The 15,359-nt window shown below is 38.0% G+C and overlaps 1 protein-coding gene across 4 annotated transcripts in view; it reads left to right on the top strand.

The window, feature by feature from the left end:
- Positions 1 to 1,263: 1,263 nt before the first annotated feature.
- LOC139942821 (dynamin-binding protein-like) overlaps positions 1,264 to 15,359 on the top strand; it is a 66,117-nt gene continuing 52,021 nt past the window's right edge. For 3 of the 4 annotated variants that reach the window (XM_071939600.1, XM_071939601.1, XM_071939598.1), the window contains exon 1: positions 1,264 to 1,344. The gene's annotated coding sequence lies outside the window, so the exon portion shown is untranslated. The remainder of the gene's footprint in view (positions 1,345 to 15,359) is intronic. The other variant, XM_071939599.1, reaches the window with a different exon arrangement.

Below are 15,359 nucleotides of genomic sequence, written 5' to 3'. Positions count from 1 at the left end.
TGACACCCACAGGGGTCAACCCAGGGAAGCTAAACGAACGCAACCTATGTTATGGACGTCAATTTGGTATTATGAAGAATTTATTTGTTAATTTCATCCCATTTTTTGTATATTTAAACTTAAGTGACACATGATTTTAGTGATTTGACTAGCCATAGTGTGAGTTATTTGTAATGCGCTCAGACATCACTACTTCTCTTTTGAACACCCCTGATAGTCGTACTCAAGATAGGTGCCATCCATAGACGATGTGACCTGTGTTTACATTTAAACCGCCCTGTATTGAAAAAACACTGTATACATCATGTTTTGCCGGGCAAAACGACACGTAGTCATGGTAAGATTGCATACACTTTCTAGCTGGCTGCCAAAACACAAAGGTTTTGCCCGGCGGTATGCGTGCGAATCATGTTATGGTTTTCGTGTGACGTCAGAGGTCACATCGTCTATAAGTGTGGTTGTTTAATAAGTGATGTGGTGATGTTGGCTAGTGGGATCGGGTATTATTATGTTGATATATATATACTCCTAATAAAAGATGTACAGACATTTTAAAGAAACAGTTTTCTGTATTGAGTTTGAATTTATTTGTTATCAGGAAAAATAAAGAAAACGTTACACATCTCTTGATCACCCCCCCCCCCCCTCCTCAGTTGATAGAAATAGTCCAGTCTAGGGTATCAATGACTTTGACTCCCCTTTTGGTGCGAACACTTGTAAAAGAAACAGTGAAATAAATAACACGGCCATACCTAAGTAATATCAGGGAAATTTGTGATATTTATCCCAATGATTTACACATAAAAAGGCCGCCTTTAAAGAAGTCATTGGTCAAGGAACCCTGGAGGGACTGGTTGAACTTGAAGATTGTTTTTGTTAGCGGTATTAATCCGCAAGAGGGCGCCATCTAAAAACTTAGGACAGACTTGGAAGCAAGTCTAGTTCTGTCAAACTTCTTAAACTTCTACATGTATTTACATTTCGGCGTAAGTTTCGGCTGCTGTTTTTTCCCCAAATGGAATACGAAATCCTACAATTTCACTTTTTACATAATTTATATATCATATTTGTTTTTATGACATTTTGTGTTATCTTTAAAAAAAGTGTACATTTAGATTACAAAACGAAACAAGGACTAGTAGCTAGTTTAACTTCTCAAGTCACATGTCATAATCCCAGACTTGTCAAAGCCGTTTGCTTGAAAAGACAAAGCAAAAACATGGTCGATGTTCTTAGGGAACCAGACTGGTCACTGAAGAAGGCGGACTGCAATGGAATAATGTCTATCGTCCGGAAACTGTGTGGATTATTTTGCTGAATTTACAAGAACCGCGACAAAAACAGGTGAGTTTTTGACTTTTTTTTGACTTTGCAAACTGCCTCTTATGTTGTAGTGTAGAGTAGGAATTCACGGTGGTTGTAAGAGCGTGATAATGTTTGGTTTTGTCAGCCAAACCATGGGCCAATTCATTGGTTGGAGATCGATTTGTGCTACTGTACTACCGTGCCGTGACGACGGCTAGTGATTCAGACCGGCCGAAGAGCACAGACGACATTGCCCGGGCACATTCGAGTCGGCGGCCCGGGCAACGGGGGCTCGCAGAGTCGTGCCCCTCTACGGCGGAAGGATGGCAAAGGAGTTGTTTCGTCGGTGTGTTGCAAATTTTCCATTTTCCGTATCCTGTCACAACTTTCGGGAAAATTTTACGACCTTTTTTTCGCACCTGAGGATGTATTCAATTGATTAGGCTGTGGGAATAAATTAGTATATAATAATTTAGGATAAAAATAAAGAAAAATGGGAAAATGAAATGTATACCATAAATACATGTACCAACCAACTTACCAAGAAGAAAAAAGAAAAATTTCAAGACAAAATTTAAGCACATTGACTCCTGTCTGAGATGGTTATTGTGAAATGCGCTAATTGATAACATGTTAAGTTACAAATTTTAGTTGTTATTATTATAAATATTATTAAATTAACAAAAGTAAAAGATTAGTTTTAGAATCAGACAATTTTATAAACACAAAAACTTAGCGTGAAAATTTGTGTGGAATTGTTCCTGCCAGGATTAATTAATGTTTGTGGGGGGGGGACTAATGTAATCCTCTGGAACATCAAAATAAGAAGAAAAAAACCGGTTGTACTTCCGGTAATTACTAATAATACATTGCCTGTGTGTAAATTAAAAAAATGCTTTTCAAAACATTAAAAATACTGCAATTTTTAAAGAAGCGTTACAGAATTGGTTTTGCTAGCAAAACAGGTGATAGTAGTGTAAGCACTTCATGTAATCCACCATACACATAAACTGACAAACCTGTAGACGTTTGAGATTGATCGACCTTCTGGGTCACTAGAGAATAGTGAAAAACTTATTAAAAATTTTGCATTGCATCAACCAAAACAAAAATGAATAAAACGCTCACAGAGCGCTAAACTCCCAACGCGCAATTAGGTTATTTATTTCTCATTCAATATGAAATTTCAGACAGAAATATTTCAAGGGATGTTTTCTACTATCATCATCATTAGACCGTGTAAGTTTTATGTAAATCTGCGATCTTCATGATTTTTGTTTCTTACTAATTCTGTAACGTTCCTTTAACTGAGTTATGTAGCATTTTATTCAGGTAATTACGGAGGGGCAGCATGTGCCCTTTAAAGCCATTGGAAACTTTCGGTAAACAGTATTGTCCAAGTCCCACACTTCGTGTATCACAAAATATATAAAATAACAAACCTGTGAAAATTTAGGCTCAATCGATCATCAGAGTCGGGAGAAAATAACGGGAAAACCCACTCTTGTTTCCGCACGTTTCGCCGTGTTATTACATGTGTTTAAAATAAATCCGTAATTCTCGCTATCGAGAATTGATATTGTTTTAATGTTTTCTCAAAAAGTAAAGCATTTCATGGAATAATATTTCAAGAGTAGTCTTTCACCATTACCTTCTGTAAACCCTGTAAATTATTTGTAAATCTGTGAAATTTTTTTTTTCTTTTTTTCTGTACCAAAAGTGTATAATGGCTTTAAGTGACATCCCTCCAACTGGTTCTGCATCATCCCCAATCAGTTTCTTAATGGAACCCCCCACCATTTTTATTGTTCAGATGGTCCGACCGTCCTATAATAATCCATTAGCACTCTAGACCAATGACATACAACAGACTGCTCAAATTTAAAACAGGGTGTCCAAAAAAATACCCAGACACCCATCTGACCATGCTATATGATTTGACAAACACTATTATCTTGATGAACAAATTATGCATTTGTGGGCTACCTACATGTAGCTCTGTTAGCTTTTACTGACAGCTCTCCAACTGATTATGTATCATCCCCAATCAGCTTCCTAATGGGACCCCCACCATTTTTATTGTTCAGATAGTCCCATAATCCATTAGCACTCTGGACCATTTAGCACGCTCACTTTCTCCTTCAATTTGTGGTCCTTTCTCTACGCTTCAAGTAGGCGTACACGACACGGTCAGACACGTCATTATATACTGTTCAAACTGACACACTGTGTCGTAACTAATTTTGCTCTCTATTTGCACTGTAAATTGGCTAGGCAAATCTAATATCGTCCTAGTTGGTGATTGTGTGTAATGCACACGTTTGAGTTGCAAAGCCTGCTTCCTGTTATTACATGAGATGATTGCTTGGAGAAATATTATGTTTACGTCCTTTAAAGGATTTGGGTACTTTTTCAAAATGTCCATTAGATTACATAAAACTTACAGGGTTTGAAGATAATGATACGATAGTGGAAAGCTTCCCTTCAAATATAACTTACAGAGGTTGACCGTGCTGTAGTTTTTGAGAAATGAGTAAAAAAAATGTAATGAAAATACGTTTGTAATCGATTAAAATAATTTTCGTCTCATGAGACGAAAATTATTTTCATGACATTGTTTTACTAATATCCCAAAAACTTGACATTGTTTTACTCATTTCCCCAAAACTACAGCACCTCAGCACGTAATAGTTTCAGGGAAGCTTTCTACTGTCATTATCTTCAAACTGTGTAAGTTAAGTGTAAATCTGTGGACATTGTGTTTTTTGTCCTACAAAAGTTATACATGTACACCCTTTAAGAAGTTGAAGGGTAGGGTACAATACCGGTACGTCAGTGAAGTTCTCCTGACACAGTCTCCTGACGGTGACTAGAGCAAGCTAGTCAAAAATGTTGAGACCAATTTAAGGACTGACTCCGCGGTAGTGTACAGTTAATTATGATCCTGAAGTAGTAGTCACAGCCTATTTTTATACCATCCGCCCTGGTAATAGTTAAAAAGCAGGACAGTTCTTTTCAGAACTGAGAAGTCTCCCGAACACCCGATAAATCTACTCAGTAAAGAAAGACAGAGCTCTAAGAACAAACTCTACACATGTACCTGGCAAGTAGACACACACACATGGTGTTACTGCAAACCATATACAGTATAAATTGTAGTTCCTTGGTTATTCACATTGACCTTGCATTGGAAGATGTGCACGACCACAAATATGAGTACCGGTACATATTTTGTTTGCTTCCATTTTATGGCGTCAATTTGTAAGTTCGTACAAACCTGGATGAGAACAAATAATTTGGCATAAAAACAAAGTTGTAGACCACATTAGCTAACATGAAACCTACAAAGGAAATAGTGTGATTGAATAAAAGAAAAATGGGTGAATTTGGAATTTGAATATGGGCACTATAAAAAATAATAATATTAATAATTATATTATTTTGGCAAAGTTGGACATAAAACTTTGAAATAAATTTTAAAACTTGCCTCAAACAACAGTGAGATGCTCAGGAGAGCATAAATGTTGTTTTTTCTTAACTTACTCTCGCCATTAAACTGTCTCCAAAATCTCAGTAAAAGCTATAAAGGTTTATAAGGCCTACAATTATCCAAAAGATTTTTTTTTTAAAACCAATTAAAGATCTATAAAAAATCACATTAAATGTATAAGGCCTGAACAATTTGAAAAACATTTAACAAAACAAAAATAATACAGTGAGACATGAAAGAGAGTCTTTAATAAAAATGCTGAATTTGGAAGGGAATTTAATCCAATTTTCACAGCAGCCAGGTTTGTTTTCGGAGCATGCCATCAATAAATAGGCAACATTAGCGATAGTGTGCGCTGTGTGTACATTGATTATTTGTACAATAAGTACCTTCCACATGTACTCCATCTTCCGTTGCTAGGTTTCATCACTGGCTATGATTAGCTCTGCACACTTATACTTGGTAATTTATTGACGTGCACAATATAGAATACTACTCTAATACGTACAAAGCCCTACGTATTTGATTACTACATGTAGTACGTTTTAAGGTCACTTTAATAGTTGACCCAGTAACTTTGCAGATAATAATATAATCATATTATTTGTAAAAACAAATATGTTGTCTTCAAGTACGCGCTAATTCTCCAATCAGATTCGCAGAATGGAGTGGTGATAAAAAGCTATATTGCACGGCTAATATCACTACCTGCGTCTTGTGTGTTCTATGGTCACGCACCAAGTTTGCTTGAAGATAAATACGCTATCACAAGCGCGCTCGTGGAAATACGGAAAATATAGCACGACTGTATCCCATATCCAACTTGGCCTTCGACCTCTTTGGATATGGGGCGCAGAAGCGCTATTTTTCCGTATTCCACTCGCGCTTGTGTGATAACTTATAATGTTGACTCTATAGTGCAATTCCTGGAATTCGTCAAGTGGAACGTACCCCTGAATTCAAGAGAATGGTATTAAACTATTACATTATTACAGGTACCCCTTGGGTAGGTTTCACAAAGACAGTCCTAACTTGGGACTAGTCCTAGGATTCTTTAGAAGGCTAGTCCTAAGTTAGGACGAGTAACTCGAGATACATGTTAGGCTAGTCTTAAAGACAGTGGACACTATTGGTAATTGCCAAAGACTAGCCTTCACAGTTGGTGTATCTCAACGTATGCATAAAATAACTAATCTGTGAAAATTTGAGCTCAATCGGTCGTCGAATTTGCGAGATAATAATGAAAGAAAAAAACACCATTGTACATGAAGTTGTTTGCGTTTAGATGGTTGATTTCGAGACCTCAAGTTCTAATTGCTTCTTTCTCAAAAACTATGGCACTTCAACGGGAGCCGTTTCTTACAATACCATCAACCTCTCCCCATTACTCATCACCAAGTAAGGTTTTATGCTAATAATTATTTTGAGTAATTACCAATAGTGTCCACTGCCTTTAACGCTATGTGAAATCCACCCCAGGTCACTAGGCCATAAAATTGACTTACTAGCGTTGGACTTGAACTTTGACCTCCAGATTAACATGCCGATGCTGTACACATTGTACCAACTACATGTAAGCCGTCTAGCCTTAACGTTTGCGGTCTCCCTACATTCGTCTGAGATCTCCCTTCCTGTTTCGGTATTCTTATTAGCACGGATGGCATTGGGTGATAATCCCTAATGAATTTGATTTGACCATCAAGGTCTTCTCTTTGTGTTGTGAAGCAAAGTGTAGCGCAGGAATATATTTTACATTCATGAATGCCCAGGCAGGATTCTTCTGTGGGGGTGTGCGATGCACAAGCGCGTTCTCCCTTGGGCAGAAACTTTTGGTAATTACTCCCCAAATAAATCGGCCAAAAAATGAAGCACTCTACAGCTGATGATAGTGATATACTACACTGAGAAACAATTTCCTTCAAAGGAATTTTGTTTTAGAGAGAGTGATTCAAAAACATTTCAATCTAAGAAAGATTTCTGCATGAAATCTTTCTTAGATTGTGATTCGAAAGTAACCGATCCGCTCCTGATTTTCGACAATATCTTAAAGGCAGTGGACACTATTGGTAATTACTCAAAATAATTATTAGCATAAAACCTTTCTTGGTGACGAGTAATGGGGAGAGGTTGATGGTTTAAAACATTGTGAGAAACGGCTCCCTCTGGAGTGCCATAGTTTTTGAGAAAGAAGTAATTTTCCACCAATTTGATTTTGAGACCTCAGATTAGAACTTGAGGTCTCGAAATCAACCATCTAAACGCACACAACTTCTTGTGACAAGGGTTATTTTTCTTTCCTTATTATCTCGCAACTTCGATGACCGATTGAGCTCCAATTTTCACAGGTTAGTTATTTTATGCATATGTTGAGATACACCAACTGTGAAGGCTAGTCTTTGACAATTACCAATAGTGTCCACTGCCTTTAAATGCTACCTCCTTTTGAAATGAAATTTACACAGGTTAGTTATAATGTATCCATGGGATTAAAAAACAACCAAATGACTCCAAAAACCAAAGGTCTACATGTGTACGTACTTTGCCTTGAACAATGATGTGAAATACATGTAAGGTCTTTTGACTGATCAAGATTTGTTTCTTTGTACAGTGCCTCAGCCGAACTTGTAAAGTTGTGGTCCAGAATGCCTCGACAGTTTTGACTATTAATCTTGGGGAAAGCCTCCGTATCATGCAAACCACGGGGAACTCTGAAATGTAAATGTCAACCTGACAGTCCGATTCGTCTTAACCAAGGCTTTCGGGATTATTTAAAACTCTCGGGAGATAGACAAAATGACAGCGTGCGCAGGTGGGGGAAAGAAAAGATCATCGATTCGGCGGCGGGCAGAGTCAGTGAGGTGGCGGGCAGAGTTAGGTGAACTGGAAGGCAATGAAGGCTGGATTTTAATTTTTAGATACAATGAAACTGAGGCCTTTTGAGAATTATTTGATCAACAAAGTTAATTGATTGATAGAAAACAATTTTATTAGTGTACAATGTACTATACGTAGGGGGAATGAGTAAAGGAGAATGGCTTTTTGTTATCAAATGTGAAGTGTAAACATTAATCGCTCTCTCGATGCAATAATGACATCAACTGTGTAATCCTTAACTCCACACGTAGTCCAGCGTACATTGTCTAGTAGAAACTATGCTTTTTTTAAACATAACTTCTAAAGTGGATTGTCCTGGGAATCTCCCCCATGCACTTATGGACCAATACTCAACAATTTTGGCTGACAGAGCAAATAAAATAATGTGTGAAGTACATATGAGGCCTGAAACTACATTATTTCAAGGAGCACAAAGGCAATGACCAGGGGCATGGAAGCAATCGTCTATTTGTGTCTCTGCGAAGTAGTAGGCTTGACACTCAGGCCTGATACTTCACGGAGGCAACAAAGGCGATTGCTTCTGTGGCCCCTGGACATTGCCCCTTGAAATGCTCCAGTAGAAATTTACAGTTTCCTCATAGGGTGCCCTTTACAAGGAGAAAATGCCTTGGTGCCCTTGCCCTTTCAAAAACGAAGCATACAGGCTTGGACACTACTCGTGTCAAACATTTCAAGGGGCACCAAGAGCCATGGAGGCAATTGCCTCTGCTTTGCCTCTAGCTGTGAAGTATTTAGGCCTGCTTTGAAACATTTCAAGGGGCTCCAGGGCAATGACAAGGGACATGGAGGCAATTGCCTCTGCTTTGCCTCTAGCTGTGAAGTATTTAGGCCTGCTTTGAAACATTTCAAGGGGCTCCAGGGCAATGACAAGGGACATGGAGGCAATTGCCTCTGCTTTGCCTCTAGCTGTGAAGTATTTAGGCCTGCTTTGAAACATTTCAAGGGGCTCCATGGCAATGACAAGGGACATGGAGGTTGTTGCCTCATTTGCCCCTGTGAAATATGTACATTGTATCACGCCTTTGTGCCCATTCTTGTGGCTTGCATAGTTTCCAGACTGATCCAAAAAACTTGTTTATTCACTTTTAGATAAAGTTGGGAAGAAATAATTGGTTCTGAGGCACGTTTAGGACGTGCAAAGAGTTCTCAATAAATTAAGGAGAACAGTTTACTCTAGCTGTCTTCATATTTCTTTTTAAAAAAAGAAGTAAGACAAACATAGATTATCTTTAAATTATTACACTTAAGAACCAAAAACACAAATTATGGAAGCCTAATTGACTTGAACTCTTCACGAGTTGTTTATTTAGCATCCAATTAAACATGCATTAAATTTCCTTCTGGCAGTGATAGCATTACTGCATGATACTCATCCATTATGTATGGCAAGATTCTCCGCTTTCTTCCGATGAATACAAACCTGTCTTGCTCCCCATCAACTTGCATTCAACGCCTACTCTCTCTCTGCCTAACTCTCTTTCTGTTCTTGTGTCTTGACATTTCGAGGACGAGGAGTAATGAGCCACAAAGGTGTTGAGAGTCAATAGATTCCCTTCCTATGAAGGATGTTAGAGCATGGAGGGAGGGATAAACACTATGGTTGCTTTATATCAAAAGGGATGGGGTGAGGGGATCGAATTACTATTAGAGGCGACTGTTGGTTGTCACTCGATTGGGGTAGCACTTGGGCTTGGTCCCCATTGGTGGTTTTAAAGTTTGAAATTGTAGTTTGAATTGGAATGCTGAGGGGGAGTATGTTGGAGCAAGGAGGGAGGAATAAACACTATGGTTGCTTATGAAAGGGAAGGCGTGAGGGGGTCGAATTACAATTGGGGCTGGCTGTTGGTTGTCACTCGATTGGGGTAGCACTTGGTCCCCATTGGTGTGTTTAAAGTTTGAAATGGTAGTTTGGATTGGAATACTGAGGGGGAGTATGTTGGAGCAAGGAGGGAGGGATGAACAGTCACCATGGTTGGTTATCAAAGGGATGGGGTGAGGGGATCGAATTACTATTAGAGGCAGCTGTTGGTTGTCACTCGATTGGGGTAGCACTTGGTCCCCATTGGTAGGGTTTAAAGTTTGAAACGGTCTCGATTGGGATAGTTTGGATGGGAATACTGAGAAGGGGAAAAAACCACAGGTGCTCAAAATAGATGGGTGTTCAAGAGAATCATAGGACAAACCCTGTTACAGGTATTGTTCTCCCGATTTGGTTATACATTGAATTTAGTATCTTCCTTCGTGGGTTTAAAGTTTGAAATGGTCCCGATTAGGGGAGTTTGGATGGGAATTCTGGGGAGGGAAACAAACAGGGGCTGGATTAAGATATTTCAGACTTTTATCTGAATTCGTGAAGAAGTAGATGAGGGATGGGAATTAGAAAACAAGAAAGTGGAGGTGTTTGTTTTCACGTGTTGGCGTTCAATTTAATATAATCATTTGTGAGTTAGTCCAAGTAGACTAACGTGGGCGCTGCCGACTGACTGAAGTCTTGCATATTATACATGTATTGTGACCCGTTAAAGTGCTCAAATGTTTGAGGATTTGCACGGTCTGTTGTGATATATTGAATAAAGGATGAGGAAGACCAATAATAAACATGGCTGCTGATGAATCATGAATTTTTATGAGGTTGGGTTATAATATAAAAAAGGCTGGAGCAGATGCAATGACAAGTCTTTCAGAGACAGGTACCAGGTACATATAGTGGCCATCATGTATGGACTATTTTAACCCTAATTTGCTGAATGTATTTTATGTAGACTACAATTAGTCAATTTATTTTATTTTATTGTATTTTTATATTATATATATATATATTTTTCTTGGGGGGGGGGGGCAATAATGAAAGTGTTGTGCTTAAGGATTCCGGGTTTAAGACCAGGACTCAAACCCACACTCTGCTGATCAGAAACAACAGAGCTTGAATCCAGTGTGATTGACCGCTTGCTTACAACTCCTACATGTAGATTATGGTGTCACCACAAACCTTTGAGGTTATAAACTAAGGCCTATTTCCTACGTTTTAGGAGATTGAGGAAAACAAGTCAGCCGCCCGGCCGGGGCTGTACAACTTATAGATTTGTGGCGTTCTTCTCAAATCCCTTGATTTGGAAGCGGCTTTCAGCTTAGTGCTCTCGTGGATGTTATAAGCCGTGCATGCTTTTCGTTTGTAAAAAAAAACCCATAATTCTCATATGTCAAAATGCAAACCTTATATTTTACTAAAATAAAATCCTTTGTGAGGATTGAGTTTTTATCTAAATGCAAGTGAGTAGGTGTTCATCTCGACTGGATTTTCTTATGGTGAACAACTCCTACACACTGTATTGTACAAACATGTAGTATTGAAAATCCTTCACAAAATAATAGTGTCTAAATGTAAATTTGTGATTACTGCACAGTCAAAATGAGCCTGATGAAATATAATAACACATTTTTGAAACATTGAATTTGATAAACCTTTGACAGGTTTGGCTGTAGGGTGTTTTTCTTGAAATAGTGAGAATGGTTAGAAGTGTGACTTTTTCAAAACAGAAACGTTTTTTTTCCTGGTAAAGGCAAAGTATGTACCTTATTTTTTTTTTTCGTTCCCTTTAAAATACAGTAGGAACATTTTGGACCAATTTAACAACATTAAAACACCATGACAAACTTGACACTATGCCAGAGACGCTGATTAACACCCAAAATCTTGCTGGCAATTTCACACAGATTCGTTACAGGTTTTCACTGGCCAGATGGTTATTGAAGTGCCAATCTCAGCTCATTTATTAAAACAATGCTTTTACGATGTCAGGGTAATGGGCAATCAAAGCCCTAATAAGGAAAACAGTCTCTAATCTCTGATGAAAACAAGTGCTCAGTTTGTCTAATGAATAACTAAGTGCTGTTGCTTGGATTGCAAATTGCACACTGTACATTACATTGTACTTGTCCTATAAAAAATAAGTCTGGTTCAAAATATTATGCAGTGCACACTGTGTATTAAAGGGAAGGTACATGTTTGGTAATTGTCAAAGACCAGTGTCCTCACTTGGTGTATCCCATCATAAGCATAAAATAACAAGCCTGTGAAAATTTGAGCTCAATTGGTCATCGGAGTGGCGAGAAAATGATGAAAGAAAAAACACCCTTGTTGGATGAATTTGTGTGCTTTCAGATAGGAATAAAAGACTTCTACATGTAGCTAGAAGTCTTTTATTATTTGAGTTAGAAATCACCTCTTTCTCAAAAACTACGTTACTTCAGAGGGAGTCGTTTCCCACAATGTTTTATACTAATGCTCGTTACCATTTACCAAGTCAGTTTTTAAGTTAATATTTGTTGTGAGTTACCAAACGTGTACCTTCCCTTTAAAGCCAATACATTTTATAGTTTTTTTAGCCATTCAATTAAATTTTGTACAATAATTCAATAGGTGGTCGTGATTTTGAAATATCGCCAAAAATTTGAAGTAAATACTTATGTCCATGCAGGACTTAAGAATAACCCCTTCAATACGTAATAGGAATAAACAATCTCAGAAGCGGTACCTCAGATTCAAATTTTCGGGGCATACTTGTAACCACATTACTTCAAAGTGAAATGTTTCTCAAAATGCTTCTATCGAAAGTTGCAGTAGGCTTACATAATCGTACGTATTTAAACTGCAGGTTTTTATTGACATTAATAAACATATCTTCCCTTTAAAGACTATTGACCAGTCTTCTCACGTGGTGTTTCTCAACATATGGGCGATTCCATGGTTAGTCGCATTACACTTTTTAGTGTCATTTCTTGATCTTGGTGCTAGTAGTTCTATGTGAGATATTATTTCCACTAAGTTTATAGACTGATTTGTACTTGACACCCAAGGCTTTTAAGTGATGATATTAAAAATGTTGTGGGCGTTGTACTCTGGATGTTATAGCTTTGTAAAAAGCGGTTAGTCGCATTACACAAAAAGGACATGATAAAAAATACACTTGTCTCAATTCAAAAGTTTCCTCAAACTAAAAAACTTGCAAAGGTTTTACTACATTTAGCACACATCTCTTATACATTAGTATCCAACAGGATACTTATAAATAGTCAGCAACTTGAACTTTTAGGTTTACGTGGCAAAACCATGGTTAGTCGCATTACGGTTAGTCGCATTACACGTTTCCACTCAATTTAGCCACGCCTACGTGGAGCCCAAGCTGAGTTCTTATTTAGCAAAATTGGGTTCATTCCTTGTCAACAACTAAAAATAAATTGGTTTCGTATGTTAGCTATAACTTCTAAGGGGAAAGAAAGTTGTGACAAAAACTTGATTTTTTGGTGTCATGTCCATGTTTGCTTGGAATTGCCCATATGCATAAAATAACAAACCTGTGAAAATTTGAGCTCAATCGTTCGTCTAAGTTGCGAGATATTAATGAAAGAAAAAAAACATCCTTGTAGCACCATGGTCACACGAAGTTGTGTGCTTTCAGATGGTTGATTTCGAGACCTCAAATTCTAAATCTGAGGTCTCAAAATCAAATGCGTGGAAGATTACTTCTTTCTCGAAAACGACATCACTTCAGAGGGAGCCGTTTCTCACAATGTTTTATACTATCAACCTCTCCCCATAATTCGTTACTAAGTAAGGTTTTATGCTAATAATTATTTAGAGTAATTACCAATAGTGTCCACTGCCTTTAACATTTTACAAATGCATACCCAACGTTTGACAAAACATAAAAAGTCCCTAATGGTTTTAGGAATCCGTATCTTTCAAAATCTCTTCCTCACGACGTTTGAAACATCCTTATTGTTTTAGCCCAGAAAGCCGGGGCAATTCAGTCATAGTCCCACATCCCTCCGACCGCCGTAGGGAAAATAAAATAAAAGCTCTTCCCGAAGCATTGAGGAAATAAAAAAGTAGCGGCGCTCGCTCGTTGTCGTTGCTGGGGTCCCTGCAAGCCTCAGCCATGGCATTTCAACAACCCCCAATCAGCTCTAAGATAATCAATACCCTGTATGCACGAGGGGGGAGGGCTTAAAGGAGTAGTCTGGTATCGCATTTAAAGGGGCAGTTGTATTTAATCTCATTACCTTCAATCTTGTCTAGCCCCGCTTGTGTGACTCAGGTAGAGGATCAAGGCCCAATTTTGTGACTCTGCTCATCGAATTAGCAAAGAATCGGCACTTACAGAAGCATGGAATTCTGTGCTTAGGACCAGCATATTGCACAGGCTAGCGAGAAATTTGGCTTGTGCGCGTGCATACTCCACGTTACTCTGCTTACACCGCTACCGCAGAAATTTAGAGTAAACCCTCCCTTTAAACCACTGCGATACGATATAATATTTTTGGCTAAAAACTGCCCTCCAAGTTTTTATAGTTTTATTTGTCCAAATATCTACCTCTCCCCCAATCGTTGATGGTGCAGACTCTACTCTCAGACTTATACAACCTCCACCCCTCCTCCCTGGGGACATAAATGGCTTATAGCCACCAGTATAAAAACATAAATGCTCACAAAATGCTTTAAAACGTACACATTGTTGTCAAATTGAGGAGGCATTCAACGACGACGAACAAAAAATATGCCTTGCATTCCTCAAACCTTGCCCTCGTGTGTTAAACGCTCTCAAATTTCCTCCGAGTAAACATTGCAGACTTTGGCTGTTTTCCATTTGCCGAAGGATTTTTAATATCATATTCGTGCAATTTGCAAGCAGGAGGTGGCTGACAAAAGCGGCACAGGTTCGTAGGAAATTTCTGGTGTGACTTTGAATAATTATTGATTTTTTTCTCCTGAATTTTATATTTGTGTTTCCATTTTGATGGCTGGTTGAATATCGTATCCTCGCAATGCGAGGGCATTGGTTAACAAAATCGACAATGGTTCGTAAGGCATTTCTACATTGTAAGTGTGACTATGAAAAATCCGTGTGAATTTTGTTATGGCTGTTTCCGTTCTTCAAAGGATTTTCAAAATCATCTTAGAGTGCAGTTTGTGAGGACAGTAGTTGACAAAACCGGCAAAGGTTCATAAGAAATTTCTATCGTGACTTTGAAATATGACAATTTTTCTGAATTTTTGATGGGTTTTTACAATTTTGGATGGCTGTTTTTTCATCTGCGCAATTTGCGTGGACAGTGTGGTTAACAAAACCTTGCAAAGGTTCGTAAGAAATTTCTAGTGTGACTTTGAAAAATTATATTGTTCTGAATTTTTGATGACTTCATTTGAAGTGGAGTCCTTTACATTTGAATCGTGATAAATTTGACGAAAAGTTGCTGTTAATAAAGCAGCTTTTGTAGTTAAATGTTTGTTGCATGGTGTAACCCCACTTCCTAATTTGTTCTGGGAATCTAGATGATTAGTAGCAAGAGGATTTTTTAATTTAATGTTTGTGTGGGAGTGTTGCTTTGAACTACATTTTTTTTAATTTTTTTTTTTATTTTTTTTTTTAATACTTTTATTTGGGTTTGTTTGGGAGGGTGTACAAATGTATATAGAACAGAGGAACAATGATCTAGAAACATTGGGAACGGAGGACTACATGTACCCTCTACCACTATCGACAATGGGCAGTTTGAAGGTGGTTGAATTAACTCAACAGTCAGTCGGAGTGTAAAATTACATCATAAATGTGTGCTGTATTAATGTACAATGTAACCTGAGTAGTTGAACAGATTAAATTACACCAAC

Source organism: Asterias amurensis, chromosome 10, assembly GCF_032118995.1.
Source record: "Asterias amurensis chromosome 10, ASM3211899v1".
In the NCBI taxonomy this organism is placed as follows: domain Eukaryota; kingdom Metazoa; phylum Echinodermata; class Asteroidea; order Forcipulatida; family Asteriidae; genus Asterias; species Asterias amurensis.
Note: the sequence above shows the minus strand (reverse complement) of the source record. Positions and strands in the feature narration are given on the sequence as shown.